This window comes from Vicugna pacos, chromosome 9 (assembly GCF_048564905.1).
Source record: "Vicugna pacos chromosome 9, VicPac4, whole genome shotgun sequence".
Taxonomy (NCBI): Eukaryota; Metazoa; Chordata; class Mammalia; order Artiodactyla; family Camelidae; genus Vicugna; species Vicugna pacos.
The window spans coordinates 67,003,712-67,021,936 of NC_132995.1; the positions used below are offsets into that span (position 1 = coordinate 67,003,712).

Below are 18,225 nucleotides of genomic sequence, written 5' to 3' on the forward strand. Positions count from 1 at the left end.
TGATGTTAATGCGGAAGCTTTCAGATTATGCAGCACATTAATTATTACTGAATTATAAAAATATGTAATTTATTATACTACAGGATATCTAAGGAAATAGGGAAAATGGGGGAAAGTTGTATACACCTTTCTGTGTCTAAGTGTGCAAATGTGTAGCTTGAGGATAAAACTGTTCTCTGTCAAAGTCAAGAGAACTTTTCCCAAGAGTGAATTGAAGAATGGAGTTTCCCAGTAGTGGGGTCCCTAGTTAATATTTTCTTGCAGTAATGTGACATTCTTCTGGCTGTCTAATAGTTGTGTGGCCACACAATAGTCTGATTTGGAATTGTCTGCATGTTAATCTCTTCAGAAACCTTGGAACAATGCAATATAAAACTACAAATTAGAATTTTTCTCTCAATCAATGCATACAGAAAAGACCACCTTTAACAATTTACATGAGGAAATCATTTCAGTATGTGTCTGAAAGTCAAGAGGAGAAAGAATCTGATGTGAAATATATAAGGAGTCATCTATCATATGTATTAAGGATCATGGCTCTGGAGTCAGACCCCATAAGTTTGTAATGTAAACCTTACCATTTGCCAGTTGTGTGACCCTGAACAATTTTATTGAACCTCTTGGTCTTCCCATTTGTAAAATGGAATTAAGATTAGTAATTACTGATATTATTATGAGAGTTCCATAAGAAAATTCATGTCAATGTATGAAAGAAAAGTGACAATTACTATTCTGATTGGTCTTAAAGATGATCACACTGTTTCTAAATTAAACTGTAGTGATAATAAGAATGACAATAACCCTAATAACTCCTGTTTGTCGAGTACTTGCTAGGTTCTAAAAACCTTGCATATACTAAGTCATTTAATTCTTACAACACTCGATGGATCAGCATTATTTTACAAATGAAGAAAAGGAAGCACAGAGAAACAAAGTAATTAGCCAGGGCCACATAGCATTGCTGGGTTAAAGGGGTCTTACAACTGAGCAATACAATTTGGCAGCATAGAAAACAAAGATGCTGCCATGTCTTGCTCTTGGAAACTGGAACCTTTAGGCTGCAAGCCTGCAGGGAGCAGCTACTGCCTGGGTAATGAAAACGATGCAGCTTCATGAAGAGGCACCCTTCACAACAGCACTACTGTATCACCATACCTAGAAACTTGTTTTGTGTTTGACATCTTAGAAAACTAAGTTTTTCCATGCACAGAACAAAAAGAGTATGTGGAGAAAAAGGATCTGTTTCTATCAATGAAGACTTAAGCCACTTAATACACTTTCGTGTTTTCATGTTTCAGGTGGTAGAGAACAACGGCCCAGCGTTTTAGGGGAGTTCCATTAGATTAAAATGAGATAATAGTTATAAAACGTCTGAGAATAAAAATTAATATGTGGATGGAATATAAGGTATCATTATTATTAATCAATTGGGAAATAATTTGTATAGGTTTATAATCTCAAACTTGAGAGAATTGCTGTTAAGACCAGTTTACAGGGAGGACGCGTTCAAAATCTATACTTTTCCAAAGAACATTTCGAATCTGCTTCATTTTAAATTTCATTGAACTTCCTCCGACCCAGGTGTCATTTGTCCTTTCCAGCACAGACATTCATGGCTGGACGTAACTTCAGAGCCCATGTGGGGGCGACCAACAGCCGTCTCAGTAGCACTGCTTTCCTATTTGAGATTCACGTTTTTGTACCATTTTCAACAGTTTGTGAATAAACGTTATCTCAAAGAACTTGATGAGTGATTAACTTTTAAGGGTTCACTGTTTCTTTAAATAACAACTTTGAACTCTTGCAGAAAAAAGCACTGTTGGCTACAATTTTCAAAGTTAACTAAGTTTCTGAAGCTATTTATATTCTATGGAAAATGGAAGAAACTTTTTTTTAAATCAAAATGAGGCAAAGGCAATATGAAAACAGCATGATGTTGTGCTTGGAATGTAGCATTTCTTGAAGATTAGACAGTGCATTTTAGCACAGTCTGTATTTTTCCCTTTAAACGATTTATTTCTGCCACCACTCTATTTTGTGCTAGAGACTTTGAAAGCTAATTAAAGCCATATTGAATGGTTTGGACCAAAACTAAACAATGATGAATTTTCAGAATGTTTTTGAGTTCAAGGCTTAAAAGTTTCCAAGGAGAAAATGCATCACCTTATAAACTCAGCCTGTCTGGCCTCAGCATCCAACACACTAGAGAAAACTGAGGATTCAAATTCAGAGATGTAAACATAAGGAAATAAAATTTACAGTTTTTTCTGAAATGTTTTCTAAATGAAAAGAAACTTGGACTTTTGCTAAATTTAAGATGATGGTGATTTTATCTGCCATTTAAACTCACTTAAGAAGTTGATACTGTATAAACTCTATTAGGAAAAATAGATTGATTTTTATACATCTCAGCGGTAGCAGAGTAGTTCTCTAAATTTCCTCTAAATTAAGTTAGCATGATCAGACAAATTGTTAGTGTCTGGAGGCATAATATAGGAAAAATAAGAATATCAAAGCCAGAAATGTTTACTAGTCCCCTAAATTAAATCATACTAACTCAGTCTTCCTGGGCCAGGGAGTAAATAAAGTATCTCACATGTTGTCGTGACCACTGTTTTCTACGTCGTGATATTTTTTTCACTATTTATTCTATGACTCTCCAAACTTGATCATTAGCCAGTAGTCATTTGCCACTTTAAACACTAGAGTGACGGAAGCCCTGTTTCAGCTTGTCTCCTGCATGATTTAGCTGGAGTTGAGGGCTGACAAGGGCGAGGAGTCACACACCTCGCCTGCGCCAGCATCTAGTGCATCGTAATCAGCAGCTGTTTGGGGCCCTTAGCTTCTTACCAGTGCATCGAGGGGAAATATTTCTTTCAGGGGACTTCCCTTAACACAGACTCTTTCTGCAGTGAAGCTATAAAACAGTGTTGAGTACTTCCTCATCTGAAACCATTATCTCTACAACTAGCTCAAATACCTTGACTGTTTCTTATTTCAGAATTAGTGCTTTCTCCCCCTAAATACTGCTTTTTCATCTCCTCCTGCTTCAGCTGTAAGGATGGGCAGTTTCCTCGTATTTTGCCATCAAGTTTCCTAACGGAGAAACAGCCTGCAGAGTACAAGACTCTGCCTCTCTTACATCTTGCTTTAAGAAATAGAACATAATAACCATAAGCAGGCAGTGAGTCATCCTGTCTTTTTTTTTTCAGTCCTCTTTCCTCTCTCTGGTACCTGTTCTTCAATTTTTCACTTCCCAATTGCAAGCACTCATTAATAGAAAAAGATAAGACGTTCAAATTCCTTCTCTCTTTCCCGAACCTTCCAGCCTATAGGGCCCTCTTTCACTCGTCTTTGTATCACAAGCGCACAGAACAAATCATGTTCACTGCCGGCAGACGTGGTTAGAAATTTTATATTTAAATTTGAAGTTGCATACAATGCTCATTATGACCTGCATCAAAGTGCTGGGTAAGAAGGACACAATACAACAGATTCCTGCTTCACGTGCAGTTGGCCTGGTGTATTAGCAATTCTTAATCCTCAATTCTGTAAGGTACTTTTCAAACCTGCAAGTTACTCATTTAGTGTCCAAAGTCTAATAGTTTGGGACCAATTCTGAAAAAATAAAATAAAAAAATCATGAGTCCAGAAATGTCCTTAAGAATAATGTTCATGTATTTTTAAAACATTTAAAATACTCTAAGACTAATATTAAAAGAACTATATTTTCTCAATTCTGCCAGCAAAAACTAGTCATTATCTGCCCAAACTACCCATGTTCTAGAAGACAGTTTCTAGCCAATGCAAATTTAAAAATGAAATTTTAAAAGCTCTAATATAATTTTACTTAATTATCTTATAAGGCAAATAGATTCAATTTTATTGTGCATAAATGAGTCTCTCTATGCTCATTTAAGTCTTCATCATCTTTCAATTTAGAAGTAATAGAACATTAGTAATTCTTCCCTAATATTGTATTTCTATAAACCTTGGGTACTTACTGCCATCAGACTATAATTTGTACCAACAAAGTCATGGCCAGTTTTAAAAGAACTAGAACAGGTGGGTTATTTGGAATATCCCCTTAATGTGATAGGACGAAAAACATGTTTTGAACATTTGAATATCAACTTGTAAGTCAGAACTTTCCCACCATCATTTATTTCTATTTTTTGTCTGTGTCTTCTTGCAAGTCTGAAATAAAAATGCTAATGTATTTTAAAAGGTTAATGGTTGCCTAAGTGGTCCATAAAATAGAAACTTAAACATAGCAGCTTGCAAAATTTAATGAGAGGGCAAACACAAGTTCACCTTGTCTTTTTATCTTCCTTAGCTGTGTCGTCTAGAGACCTGTAAAAGGTCTGAAGATGATTATATCAACTGCAGGATTAGGCGACATAGGCCCCATGCAGATGAAATGGTTCAACGTCTATGCACTTGGGGGTTTACGTGGCAGAGTATGTGGGCTTCACTCAGAGGGCAAACACATATTCCTGATGTCTGTGGGACCATGAGGATAACTATCAGGCTCTGACTTCCATCCATCATTTTTATACCTGAAGAAAGCCTGCCTCCTGCCTGATGACTGCAGGAGAACTGAAGTCAGTGGAGCTACTTGTCTTAACAGCTCTCAGTCAAAGCACTAAACCCCTCAAGAACTGAGACCCCGGAATGAAACTAAGTGGGACATTTTGCTTTATTTTCAGCTGTTGTGCATCTTTGAGCATCCCCAAATAAGGATATTAATAGTAATGATAACCCATTTAGCCAAATGCTTTAACATGTGGTGATGTTAAAATTATGCCTGAAACACTTTATTTTTATTTTACTTTCTAATATAATTCTGGATTTGTGGTTTTCAATTGGGAGTGTGCGCCTCTGCCCACCCCCCACCCCCCCATTCAAGTAGAATTGCTAGATTTAAAATAAAAATATAGGATGCTTAGTTATATTTGAATTTTGGATATTTTTAAAAAATAACTCTGATCTATGCAGTATTTGGGATATGTGTAAATTTTATAAAATACAAACTTTGGTTATCTGAAACAAATTTAAGTGGGAAATCTGCATTGTATCTGGCAACCCTATGGGTCACAGAGGACATCTGACAATGTCCAGAGACATCTCTGTCACATCCGGGGAGGGAGGTGCTACTGCCTTCTTGTGGGTGGAGGCCAGGGATACTCTAAACATCCTTCAGTGCACAAAACAGACTCTCATAACAAAGACTAAATAATCCAGCCCCAAGTGACAGGATTGCTGAGCTTGAGAAGCCCTCTGTCGATTATAACAGGAGGTTTAGTACCTAACCATTAAGACTAGTTCTTGCTATATTTTGGGCATTAGATTGTTCTGCTTTTAGAGCAAGTTCTAGATACTTCTGGAAAGCAAGCGGTTAGAAAGATAGCAATAAGTAGGGGAGTAATGGTGCAGAAGAGAAAGAAACCATTGATGGGGATGTTTGGTGAGAGTTGGTGAATTTGAAGAGAAAATTATTTATCTACTGAAAGCATTTGGCAGCACTGCAGAGTGGTATGGCTGCTAGAGGACTTCCCGGTCAACTGAAAAATAATAAATGAATATTAAGGGGTTATCAGGAGATTACCTATTTTTATTATTACTAAAACTTTCCTCTATAGCACTAAATTAAAATTTGGTTGATGGATGTGGTATATTTATACAATGGAATACTATTCAGCCATAAAAATTGACAACATAATGCCACTTGCAGCAACATGGATATCCCTGGAGAATGTCATTCTAAGTGAAGTAAGCCAGAAAGAGAAAGAAAAATACCATATGAGGTCGTGCATATGTGGAATCTAAAAAAAAAAAAATGAACATAAAATACAAAACAGAAACAGAATCATAGACATAGAATACAAACTTGTGGTTGCCAAGGAGGCAGGGGGTGGGAAGGGACAGACTGGGATTTCAAAATTTGTAGATACTGACAGGCATATGCAGAATAGATTAAAAAGATTATACTGTATAGCACAGGGAAATATATACAAGATATTGTGGTAACTCACAGTGAAAAAAAAATGTGACAATGAATATATGTATGTTCATGTATAACTGAAAATTTGTGCTCTCCACTGGAATATGACACAACATTGTAAAATGACTATAACTCAATAAAAAATGTTAAAAAAATTTGGTTGATGATGTGAGATAGGGAGGAGAGAGACTGGGGCTATGGTCAGTTTATATTCTGAGCTAAACTGAATAAGCAGAATGTCAATGGAACAAAATGCTTAAAATAGAGAATTAGGGTGACACGGCAGTATTTAACACAAAAAATTTCAAAGGATCTAATTGAACTCTACAGATGAAAAAGAATTTAGCTTTTTCTTTGTTTAGATCTTTAATTTGCAGATTAAAACCTGAAGCTAATCAAGATCAAATGACTCATTCAAGTGTATTCAAGATAAAGATCCAGATGCTTCTTGGAATCACGTCTCCAAACATACTATTAAATAAACCAAAGTGATACCAGCAGCACTGTTAGGTATTGGTAACATTATTAGGAAAAAGAACCCCTCACTCATCTTTCACAACATTTTAAGTATCCAGCCGTTTTTGGAATCTCTCCTAGTGTCTCCCACGATCTGCTTAGTGACCCATTCCTCTATAATCCATTTTCATGTACACACAGGAAACACATTCATTCAGTGTGGAACACCCATCATAGTGTTTAGTATAGAATGACCCCCCACTCATTTTATACATCCCTAATTTATACTTACGTCTTTTGATGGACTTCGTTCTACTCAAGCCTTAAAATAACTATATATTTCTTTCAGCAAGACATTTCTTCTTTACCATTAATTGTTCTAAACAGAGTCAGCCAACTTTTCAGCACAACGTAGGCCCTCAGTATACACATGAGCAATATGATCATCCCCAAGATTTCTTCATTTCATAATAAAGACCTATGATAATGGGAGTCTGAATTACACTGAAGACATCTCTGGAAGTTTGAGGTAAAAGTGCATTTATGTAACCTTTTGTGATTTTCATGAAAATACTCATATTCCATTCTTTAATATTTATCTCAATTGTATGTAAATTTCTTTGTATTTTAATAATATTTACAACTGAAGCCCTTGCTTATATGGTGGAGTGTGAATATAGTGATTAGTGTAACATGAAATCAATGAAAAGCCCAGAGCAATTTGCTGACTTTAATAGTGTAATTTAAGATCATCCTAGTGACTTTCTTAATTTATCAGAAATTAAATTTCAATTGCCTGAGAAAGTAATGAATATCATAGTTTGCCTTTTGCTCATAATATAAACTAAAAAAAAAAAAAAAAGAATCTGGAATTGTCCAGTGCAGAGGTAGCTAAACTATAGGGAAAACTAAAAACAAAAAAAACTATTGTTTCATTACCAGAAGGCTTGCTGTCACAATGAAGAGATTGGAAAGAATTCAAAATGAAATCCCAGACCACAAATATCAGGCAGAGCCCTGACAGTGAAGTCCAGAGAGGGAGCCTGACAGGCACCGTGAGAGACAGAGAAAGGACAGGAGAGGGAGAAAGAGAGAGGTTGATCTAAGACACAGAGTTATTTCAGGGAAGGAAAAAATCCCAAGTAATTACTGACAGGCTTAGATTCTAGAAGCAGCCTGGTCTTTCAATAAAGTCTTCAACATACAAAGCCTGTTCTGTTTTCCTCGATTTAAGCTGTACACATTACTATTTTTCCAATGTGTAGAAAGAAGCATTTCTTAACCGTAATGGCGTTATTATCACTCAGTGTGATCTGCTAGCATGTGAGAATTGTAAGAGCCACTGAAGTTTGGCTAATAATCGTGCTATGCTCTGAAGCATTCAGGACTGTCAGGAAGACATGAGCTATTCCGAGTTGCACTGCTTATTTTGAGAAAGTGGTGCTCTCTGCGGGTGCTTGCATTTCCGTTGGCTTTGTTTTCTCTGCCAGCCCCACAAATGAAAGTGATTCATTTTATTTTTACTGAGCTCTGGCTTCACCACTCATTTCTTCCTACTCCCATTCACCATCTACACCAGCCTTATAGAATCTGTTTTTAACCTCAAATTTCTCCATACTCTGACCAAAATTCCCAGCCCTTTTTCTCAAGCACAAATGTTACCCTTTACATGTAATGTTCATTTCTCCTCCACTTGACAGTATGATCTTCAAAAGCAAAGAGCTTGTATATTTCTGCCATATTTATTCCAGGTTCTCAAAATACTTTGAATACATGATTTAATGAATGGATTTTGAAAAATATCTAATTGTTATACATGATAAATATCTAATTGTTATACATGGAACATAGGCAGATAAACATACCTTGGCCAACAGGTTAGGATTACAAATATTCTTTACTTCTTAACTGTACATTCAGTTAACACTCAGGGACCTAGGTCCTAGAAGCACTAGCTAATAACTGTGTCCTATAATCAGATCATCAAAATGAATAAGAAATAAAAATGCCAAGAAATCACAAATATGATGAAAAAAGGCCTAAAGTAGGGATATGTAAGTGACTAAATACTGGGAGCTAATTATATAGAAAAACGTTTAAATGGCCTTGATTTATAAAATAAAAAGCCAGTTCTTTGAAAAGAAAAATAAAAGTGCCAAACATTACAAATCTAATTGAGAAAAATGGAAATAAATCCCAAACAAAAACTACCAAAAAAGGAAACACATATCAGATAGAAGAGATTTAGAACAAAAAAAAGGTATAAAAGTTAATTTTTTAATTGTAAGGAGTTACTATGTAAAATGTCATGCCCATCAACTTTGAAAACTAAATTAAAAGAACAATTCCACTGAAAAGACAGACTTAATGAAATTGCCACCAAATGGCCTAGGGGAATGAGGATTTACTGAACTTTTGCCCTTAATGTGCACATCTTTTTATTTTTGTACTTCAATGAAAAGTTTTAAATTGAGCTAAAAACTCTGAACAGAAGAGCAAGAGGGTGAAGAAAAAGGAAGAGGAAGAGAACAAGGAGAAAAAGGAGGAAGAAGAGGAGGACCAGGCAGAGAAGAGGTGAGGAGAAGGCAGGGAAGTGATGGAGGAAGCAGGAGGAGGAAATGTGAGGACAGCTATAAACCACCTCCCAATTAAAGTGCGATGGAGTGGTCCCTTACAGGTCAGAAATAAGGAGCGAGAATGCGAGCAGCCACTGGCTTTAGTGAAGACTGCTCTGGAAGTCCTAGGCAATGCATTAAGGGAATGTACTTGTCTATACTGGCTATAGTTAGGTACTTGTCTATACTGAAAATACAAAAACTTTTACTAAAAATTTATTAGAACTAATAAGTGTAGTTAGCAGTGGTAAGTCAGTATATAAAGATGAATTCCTTTCTAATATACTGACATCTAACTATTGAAATAATAACTGGAAGAAAAGCAAGGGGTATCATTTACAAGTGCAACAAAAATAACAGATTTAGGTTTAAATTTAACAGGATATACAAAAACATTATGTATGTAGTAAAACATTATTCAAACTCATTAAAGTCATATTCATTGGATGGGAATCAAAATATTATAAAGACGACAATGCTTTCTCAATTTAAGTTATGCTTTTAGTTTATTCATTCTCTGTAACTCTAAAGTATCAAAGTCTTCTTCATGGAATTTATAAACAGCTGATGCTTTAATTTATATAGAACAGCAGGAGCCCAGAATAACAATTTTGAAAATGTATATGTGGGGAGATTTGCTCTATCATGTATCAAGTTTTCATATATATACATACACACACATATATTATAGAACAATATGAAGCAGGTCAACATGCATGTGATAAGAATTCCAGATGGAGAAGAAAGAAACAGAAAAAAAAAACGAAGAAATAATGGCCACATGATAGCACTAAATATGGGGGTGTGGAGTAAATGGAAATAAAGCTATAAGATTCCTATATACTAAGTAATTCAATATTAACTAAGCATATCAAGATAAAATTTATAGGGTTCTTAGTAGAAAAATGCTAACAGTAATACAAAGAGATATGCTAGAACACCTAAATCGTCAAGAAATAGAAAATAAACAGACCAATAACTAGAAGAGAATGAATCAGTCATCAAAAACCTGCCAACAAAGGAAAACACAGAACCAGATGGCTTCACAGGTGAATTCTACAAAATATTTGAAGAATTGATGCCAGTACTTGTTCAAACTCTTCCAAAAAATTTGAAGAAGGAGAGCTTTTAAACTTAATTTAGGAGTCCAGTGTCACTCTCATACCAAACCCAAAGACACTACAAGAAAATTACAGGCACATACCCCTGATGAATACAGATGAAAAAATCCTCAGTAAAACTCTAGCAAACCAAATTCAACAGCACATTAAAAGATCATACACCATGAATAAGTGAGATTTAACCTTGGGATACTGGGATGTTCAACATAAACAAATCGGTAACTGTGATACGCCATATTAACAGAATGAAAGAAAAAAAAACGTATAATCATCTCAGTAGATGCAGAGAAATAAATTGACAAAAATCAAACACTTTCATAATAAAAAATGTTCAACAAATTAGGTCCAGAAGGAATGTACCTCAACATAATAAAGGCTGTAAATGACAAATGCACAGCTGAGATTACACTCAACAGTGAAAAACTGAAAGCTGCTCTTCTTGATCAAGAATAAGACAAGGATGCCCACTCTCACCACCTTTCTATCAACAAGTACTCAAAAGTCCCAGCCAGAACAATTAGACAGGGGGAAAAAAAAGGCATCCAAGTCAGAAAGTACATACTTGAAAATAAACATAAAAGACGTACAATGTACGTAGGAATATATCAGCAGAATTTTTTCAAGCCTCGCTTTCCTACTTTGCCTTCTCACTCGTGGTCCATCAGCTTGATTTAGTTATTCATTGTCTGTTTCACAGTATGGTAAGCTATTTTCTTAGGAAATTTTATCCATACATTTGGCTTCAAATACCACAAATGATTCTTAAATATGTATACAAATAGGATTTCTTCTTTAATCTGAACTCACAATTCAACTAAAATTTGAGGCAAATCAAATGCTGTGTGTCTAAAATGTCAATGCTCCGTCTTCATCTTTCTTGAGTTACTGACAGCATTGGAGTTGTTTGCTTGCTCCTCTGAATCACTTTCCTTGCTTGACTTTCAGAGCACCATGTGCTTCTGTTTGTTATTCTACCTAAGTAACTACTTCTAAGTTCCTTTGCTGGTTCTGCCTCACTTTCGAGACTTCATAACATTGCAATTGTATAGGGCTTAGTCCTTGGACCTCTTCTTTGTTTACTCCTTGAGTGAACTCATCAAGTCTCATTGATTTAAATTCTATCTACACTATTCAGGGTTTTCCAGGGAAACTGAACCAGTAGGAGATTATCTCTACTTCTCTCATCTCTATATCATCTATGTTATCATACTTCTTCTCTTTCCCTGAAGAATACATATGAGAGAGAGAGAGAGATTGAAAGACAGAGAGATTGATTTGTTATAAGGAATAGGCTTATGTGATTATGGAGACTCAGAAGTTCTAAGATCTCCTGTCTGCAACCTGGAGACCCAGGAAAGCCGATTGTGTAAATTTCAGTCTGAGTCCTAATGTCTGAGAACCAGCACTAATGGTGTAAGTTGCAGTCCTAGGACAGAAGAAAACCAATATCCCAGCTCACTCAGTCAGGCAAAAAGAAAGCAAATTCTCCCTTCACGTTTTTGTTCTATTCAGGTCCTCAATGGACTGGATGATGCCCACCCACGATGGGGAGGGCAGTCTACTTTACTTAGTCTACTGATTCAGATGCTAAATCTCATCTGCAAATACTCTTACAGACACTCCCAGAAATCATGTTTAGCCAAATATCTGGGTACCCTTTGAGCCAGTCAAGATCACACATAAAATTAACCATCACACTATCCATATAGATCATCTCCGCTGGTTTATAGCCCAAGTCTGATACGTTCAGTAAACTCTTGAATGGCCCCATCTAGTTTCCTCTGCTGTATACCTCACTTAGCTGTCTTGAAGACATCTAAAACCTAGTCTATTCAAAGCTATCTCTCCAAAACTGGGCTCTCACACCAACATATTTCTTCATTAGTTCTCCCCAATTCAGTTAATAGATATTTCATTCTTACATCTTTTCAGGTAAAAACTTAGTCATCTAGTACTTCTTTCTTTCTTTCACATTCCAAATTATTTCACCTTTGATTTTCAAACACTTTCAGACTCTAGTAATTTCTCATTACCTCTACTTCTATCACTATGGCCTAAACGACAATCATTTCTTGACCAGATTGTAATGAATGTCTAAAAATGGATCTCTTTGTTTCCACAATTTGGCTCTTCTGTTCTCAATATGACAGACCCTAGACAGTTTTTGTTTTCTTAAACATAAGTTAGATCATATTACTCTTCTGCTCAAAATCCTTTAAGAGCATCCCATCTCATTCAAAAGCTAAAGTCCTTATGCTGGTCCACATAGCTCTAAATAATCCTTCAACTCCACACTCTCAAACACTCTTTTCCTAATACTTCATTTCTTGTTCTGTTGGCTGCAACCACATTGGTCTCTTTGAGCATACACCGATTTGCTGGGCACGTTTTCACATCAGGGACTTTAAATGGCTGTCCCCTCAACCTAGTGCTTTCCGTCTCACTCTCAGTTCAGATGGCCTCCAACTTCTTTCTTTACCTGCCCTGGGCTTTTCCTCTAATATTTCCTTCTTGGTGAGGTCTCCTAACAATGTCACATCAAACTACAACCTGTATTACACTCCTGATATTCCTAGCCTACTTTCAGCCATCGCACTTACCACCGCCAAAAATTGTGTGTGTGGACATATACACACACACAATTATATATAATTATATAATATTTTATATATATATATATATATATATTATATGTATAAATAGAGACAGCACTGATTTTTTCCCACTAGGAAGTATATTCTTAAACTGTTAGGTTTCTGTCACATCATAAATGCTCAATAAATTTCTGCTCAATAAATGAATTACCAGGAATCACCATCTTACTCCCCATGCAGTCTTTCTCTTTTCTCCATTTCTTATCTTGGCAAATGGAGATTTCACGTGGCAATCATCAAAGTCAGAAATTGTCCCCTCTACCTGGTCTCACACATTCAATTGATCACAAAACTTCTTCAGCTTTCTCTTCTGATTTCCTCATTCTAAGATCATAGATACTCTCTTAGCTTACCAATTAAAAATGTATCATCTGTAATAGAACAACCTTCCTGTTTCTAGCCTCACCTGCCTCAGATACATCTGGAAATCATCTGCTGGAGCTGTCTTTCTACTGGTTTGTCACTATGATTAAGATTAGTATCCCATTTGTCTTTCTACGCTCCTTTGGCTGACATTCAAGACATTTTACTTTATGGTCTCTGGCTCTCTCTCTCTGTCTCAAACTGCTACTACTGTTCTATACACACCAAGCGATAGGCATACAGTTTTCGAAGCATAAATTGCACTTTCTGACTCTAGTACATGCTACACCTGTGTATCCAATGCTAATCAACCGTCTTCACCTGACAAAGCGGTGTGTTTTCCAATCAACTCACTCACTCACCCTCTTGGAGAATCAATAAACATTTCCTGAATGTTACTTTATCTAATTTCCCAGGCCATTTCTTGTGAACTTGCTATAACACTTGGTGTTTATGTTTATGTTAGCATATAGTAATTACGTGGCACATATCTGTTTGCCCCCCTGCTCTCTGCCACACCCGCAAAACATGAAGATCTTGAAGGAAGAGACCATGTTTTTCACTAATGAAAAACATATCACAATTTTTTTCAGGCCCCATTTTGACCCAACATCCATCCTTTTACAATATGTCATTTTTGATTTAGAAACTGCTTGTGATTAGCATTCCGGCATTAACTCAAAAGCATGTAAAATAAAAATCAACCTCTTCTTAACATCCAGCTCAGTGCCTGTTGGTAGATGCTCAAAAAATATTTGCTGGTAGAGTAAATGCAACCTTTTCATTGGGAGACAAAAAGAAAAAAAAGTTCTGCTCAAATGAGATGCTGACCGTAGCGACCATGCTTACATTTATGTGGACCATGAAGAGAATTACCTGGCCTCAAGGTGTTCAAGTATAATATAAACTTGCTCTGATACAAGAACTGGCTAAGAGATGCAGGTCATAAAAGGACCTGGTCCTGCAGAGGTTGCTTCATGATTTATAGAATGTATCATTCAGCTTAAATTTTCCAGAAGTTATTTCATCTCCTGATAGAAGTGAGATCAAGATATTTACATAAACAAACAAACAAACAAGTAAAGCTCTCATACTTATGTATGTCTCCTCTACCAGTGCCTCACCTAGCTTTAATCCACTGTAAATAGAAGTCAACTAAGTTATCTGGTCTTTTTTAAGAACTTATACAATAAACAAATTATTGAAGCTCTGAGTTAAGTTTTTCTCATCTTATTCTTTCTCCTGGATACACAACAAGAGAGAAAACATTGCTTCTTAGACTAAAAGCAAAATACCAGACAAATAAATTCTTTGTTTCTCAACCCCCCTTTTTTAAAAAAAATTTAGTACTATATAGATTGAATCATTCCTGTGGATATAAACATAAATTTGATTTAAAAGCCTTTTTAAGCTTCTAGGCCACAAGTATCAAGAAAAATAGAAACTATTCACATAAACAACAAACTTAATTGAAAAACAGCAATATTGTTGAAAATTTAAGATAAGCTTAATTGGAATAATAGGAAACTTGCATAGGGTAGTAATGTATGAGTCCCTCTTCTAGCAATGTATAAATAGCAACATTATATTTTCTATCATTATCCTTATTACATGCATAGAAAACCTGAGAAGGGAGATTTTAATTTTAACTTTGAAAATATTAAATTTATAAATTTAACTCAGTGAAAGTTAGAGATGAACCATACCTAATATTAACTGAAAAAAGATTAAATAGAAACTATGGAAATATGAGTACATGCATTTATGTATATGTATGTATATATATAAACTATGCACATACACATATTTGAGCGAGAGAACTTGAAGGAGCCTAGAGAGCCATTCAGAAGTAACATAAGAGCAAATGTTAAAATGCATTTCCTATTACCATCTTTTAGTGAATTTAATGCAAAGACATTTTCCATTTGGATCCATTGTCTTTTGTTTATCTGTTGAAAAAAAGATTTTGAATAGCTGTATACTTTGAAGTCTCCCAGGTTGTAGCCTATTTGCATTTCCTGTCATCTGTGAAACTTCTTAAAACTCTTTAAGTAGGAATTTCTGCAGTTTCTTTTTCTAATGTAATAGGAAAAAATACAGAAAAAAGCAAATGGTAGAAGAAAACAGATGTAATCTTATGTTTGCTTACATTAACAACATGGCACTCCCTGATTTAATGTATCTCTCATTTTTGAATTGCAAGGTCTCTGATATTAAACTATTTGTAGACTATCACATTAATTATTGATGCTTTATAAATAATAAATGAAGGCCATAATAATGAAATAAAAATGTATGAGATTATCTCCTTCTAAGCTGATGAAAAACAACTTTAAAAATTATTTGAGCCACCAGGAATATTTGTAGGAAAAAAAAAAAGAACTCCATGGAAAATGTCAAGGAGTCAAATAATATTGCAAGATTTATTTTTTTATTGAGACAAAATTCACATATGGTGAAATAATGGATCTTAACTTTACAACTCAATGAATCTTACTGTATACACAAACACACTTGTGTAACCAAAACACTTATCAAAACAGAATTTTTACATCACCTCATGAAATTCATATTTCCCCATCCAGCCCAATAGGCATCCACTTTCCAAATTCTATTGCTAAAAATTTCTTTTGCCTTTTCCTGGGGATTTTTGTTTATTGTTTTTTTCCTCCAGAGTCCTTTTTTTTTTTCTGTTTTCTTTTTTTGGGGGGAGCAGATAATTAGGTTTATTTATTTTTTTAATGGAGGTATTGGACCTGAACGCAGGACCTCAGTTGTACATGCTAAGCATGCGCTCTACTACTGAGCTATTTCCCTCCCCCTGCCCTCTTTGAATTCATTTTTATGAAGTTCAAGATAAGGCAAACAGTATGAACACTTCTATGATTGTCTTATTTTGCTAAACATTTTTTCAATTTATTCATGTTGTTGGAGCAGTAGTACATTATTATGAAATAGCATTCCATTAAGTGCCTATACCACAATTTGTTTATCCATTCCCTTATGATGGAATTAGGCTATTCTGAAATGTGTGACTACTTTGAGTAAAGCTATAAACATACTTATCCCAGCCTTTGTGGGAATATGCTTTCATTTCTCTTGGGTAAAGGAGTGGAATTACTAGCTCATGGGATAAGCATATGCAAAAGTTTTTATTTTTATTTTTTAAGTGCCAAAGAGTACACTTATCATTGATTTATAGGAGTGCTTTATATGTTTTTGTTACAAGTCTTTTGTTGATTTTTATTGTAGTTTTCTAAGTCTTTTCTTTGTGCTAACAGTGACTTGTAATATGCAAAACTTTCCAGTTCATTACATATTTTAATCATTCCATTTTAATTGCCATGGTAATTTTCAAGTAAACTTAATTTCTGGTGGTTATTCAAAGGACTAAAATATCCGTCCTTATCTCTCAGCCTTCTTATGGTTAATACTTTATCTGTTCAATTAAAATATAAGAACATTATCATATATTTCCACTTATCAACCCACCATTTTATTCCATTGTTGTCATATATTTTGTATCTAGAGATGCTATAAACCCAACAATACAATGTTATAACTTTTATTTCACACGGTCAGTTTTCCTATTAAAAAGTCATTGTGTGTTTACCAACATATTTCATTAGTGTTGCTGTTCCCCTGCTTGAATATGCTCTTTCTCTCTGGCTTCCTTCCCTTCTCCGGCTTTCCTCTTTATCTTTAGTTTTAAGCAGCTACACTAAATGTGCCTGTGTTGTTTTCTTTGTATTTATCCTTCTGAGGGTTTGCCAAGCTTCTTGGCTCTGTAAGCCCATGCTTTTCACCAAATTGGGGATATTTTCAGGTTTTTTTCCCCTCCACATATTTGTTCTCACTTATTCTCTGTCCCTTCTGTTTCTGAGATTCAAATTGCACAGATGTTACACCACTTAATACGGCCCCCAGACATTATTTGATCTCTTCAAGCCCACTGTGTCTTCTGCCATCTCCAATCTGCTGTAAAGGCCATCGGGTGAAATCTTCATTTAAGACTTTGCATTTTTCAGTTTTCAAATTCTGTATTTTTTATGTATTCCAGTTCTCGTCTGAGATTCCCCTTTGGTTCATCTTTTTCTTTAAGCCTTGAACATAATTTAGCTACTTTAAAGTTCTTGTCTGCCAATCCAATACCTAAGCCATCTGGAGGTATATATTTCTTTCAATTTCTTTTCTCCAAAATACGAGTAAGAATTTCCTATTTCTTTCCATTTCAAATAATTTTTGTGACGCTGAATAACATTTTAGAGATTTTCAAATGTGGTATCTTCTTCTGAAAAGTATTTTTATTCTAGTAAGTTTTATTCTAGTAATTTAAATTAATAATGTTCACTTTTAATTTTTGATTGTGTTAGTTATTAGAAAGCCAAAGATGTTAACCAAGCTCTTCTAACTGAGGTTCTCAAATTCCAAACTCTGCTTCCTTTGATGGCAAAACTGAAATCTCTGCTGTCTTTTCTACCCTCCCAAATGTTTTTTTCTTTAGAGTTTCTCCCACTCACGTGCAGGTGTGTAGTTCAGAGGTCACTCGGGGATTTGAGATGCATTCAGGTGCAGATGTGAGGCCTTCCACTTCTGTGGCTTTCTCCTTGCATTACTCCCCATCCTTCCATTTCCAGCCACTCAGTCTCAAAGTTTATCTTCTGATGCTTCAAGCCAGAAGGACTGTGCTTTACTGCTTGAGTTCTAGGCACCCAATTGCTTGCTGACAGGACAGTGCTCGCAGGGAGAAAGCTACACAAACGTGAATATTTCCCAGTGTGGTTTTCTTTTTCATGATTGGATTCTTTTCAGTTTCTACTAGTTTTGTCTACTCTCTGCTGCCTTCAGACAAAAATTTCCCCATAGTTTGTAATTTTAACTCATGGTAAATCCTCTATGATACAAGTTGTCTTCATTACCAGAAGCAGATCGCCATTAAGATACACTTTTTATTGCGTGTTTCAACAACTCAATGTCCCTTCAACTTGTATTTACTTCTCAGTTATGTTAAT

The 18,225-nt window shown here is 35.3% G+C and overlaps 2 long non-coding RNA genes across 4 annotated transcripts in view; one reads left to right on the forward strand and one right to left on the reverse strand.

Moving 5' to 3' along the window:
• The window catches only part of LOC140698281 (uncharacterized), a 189,924-nt gene extending 185,106 nt beyond the window's left edge, over positions 1–4,818 (forward strand). For both annotated transcript variants that reach the window (XR_012075948.1, XR_012075950.1), the window contains one exon: positions 4,337–4,818. This is a non-coding gene — a long non-coding RNA (uncharacterized lncRNA). The remainder of the gene's footprint in view (positions 1–4,336) is intronic.
• LOC140698282 (uncharacterized) overlaps positions 1–18,225 on the reverse strand; it is an 84,555-nt gene that overhangs the window by 55,867 nt on the left and 10,463 nt on the right. The window contains exon 3 of one of the 2 annotated variants that reach the window (XR_012075952.1): positions 3,398–3,618. The exons of the other annotated variant lie outside the window; for it this stretch is intronic. This is a non-coding gene — a long non-coding RNA (uncharacterized lncRNA). Of the gene's footprint in view, positions 1–3,397; positions 3,619–18,225 lie in introns of those variants that run through there. 2 annotated transcript variants of the gene reach the window in all.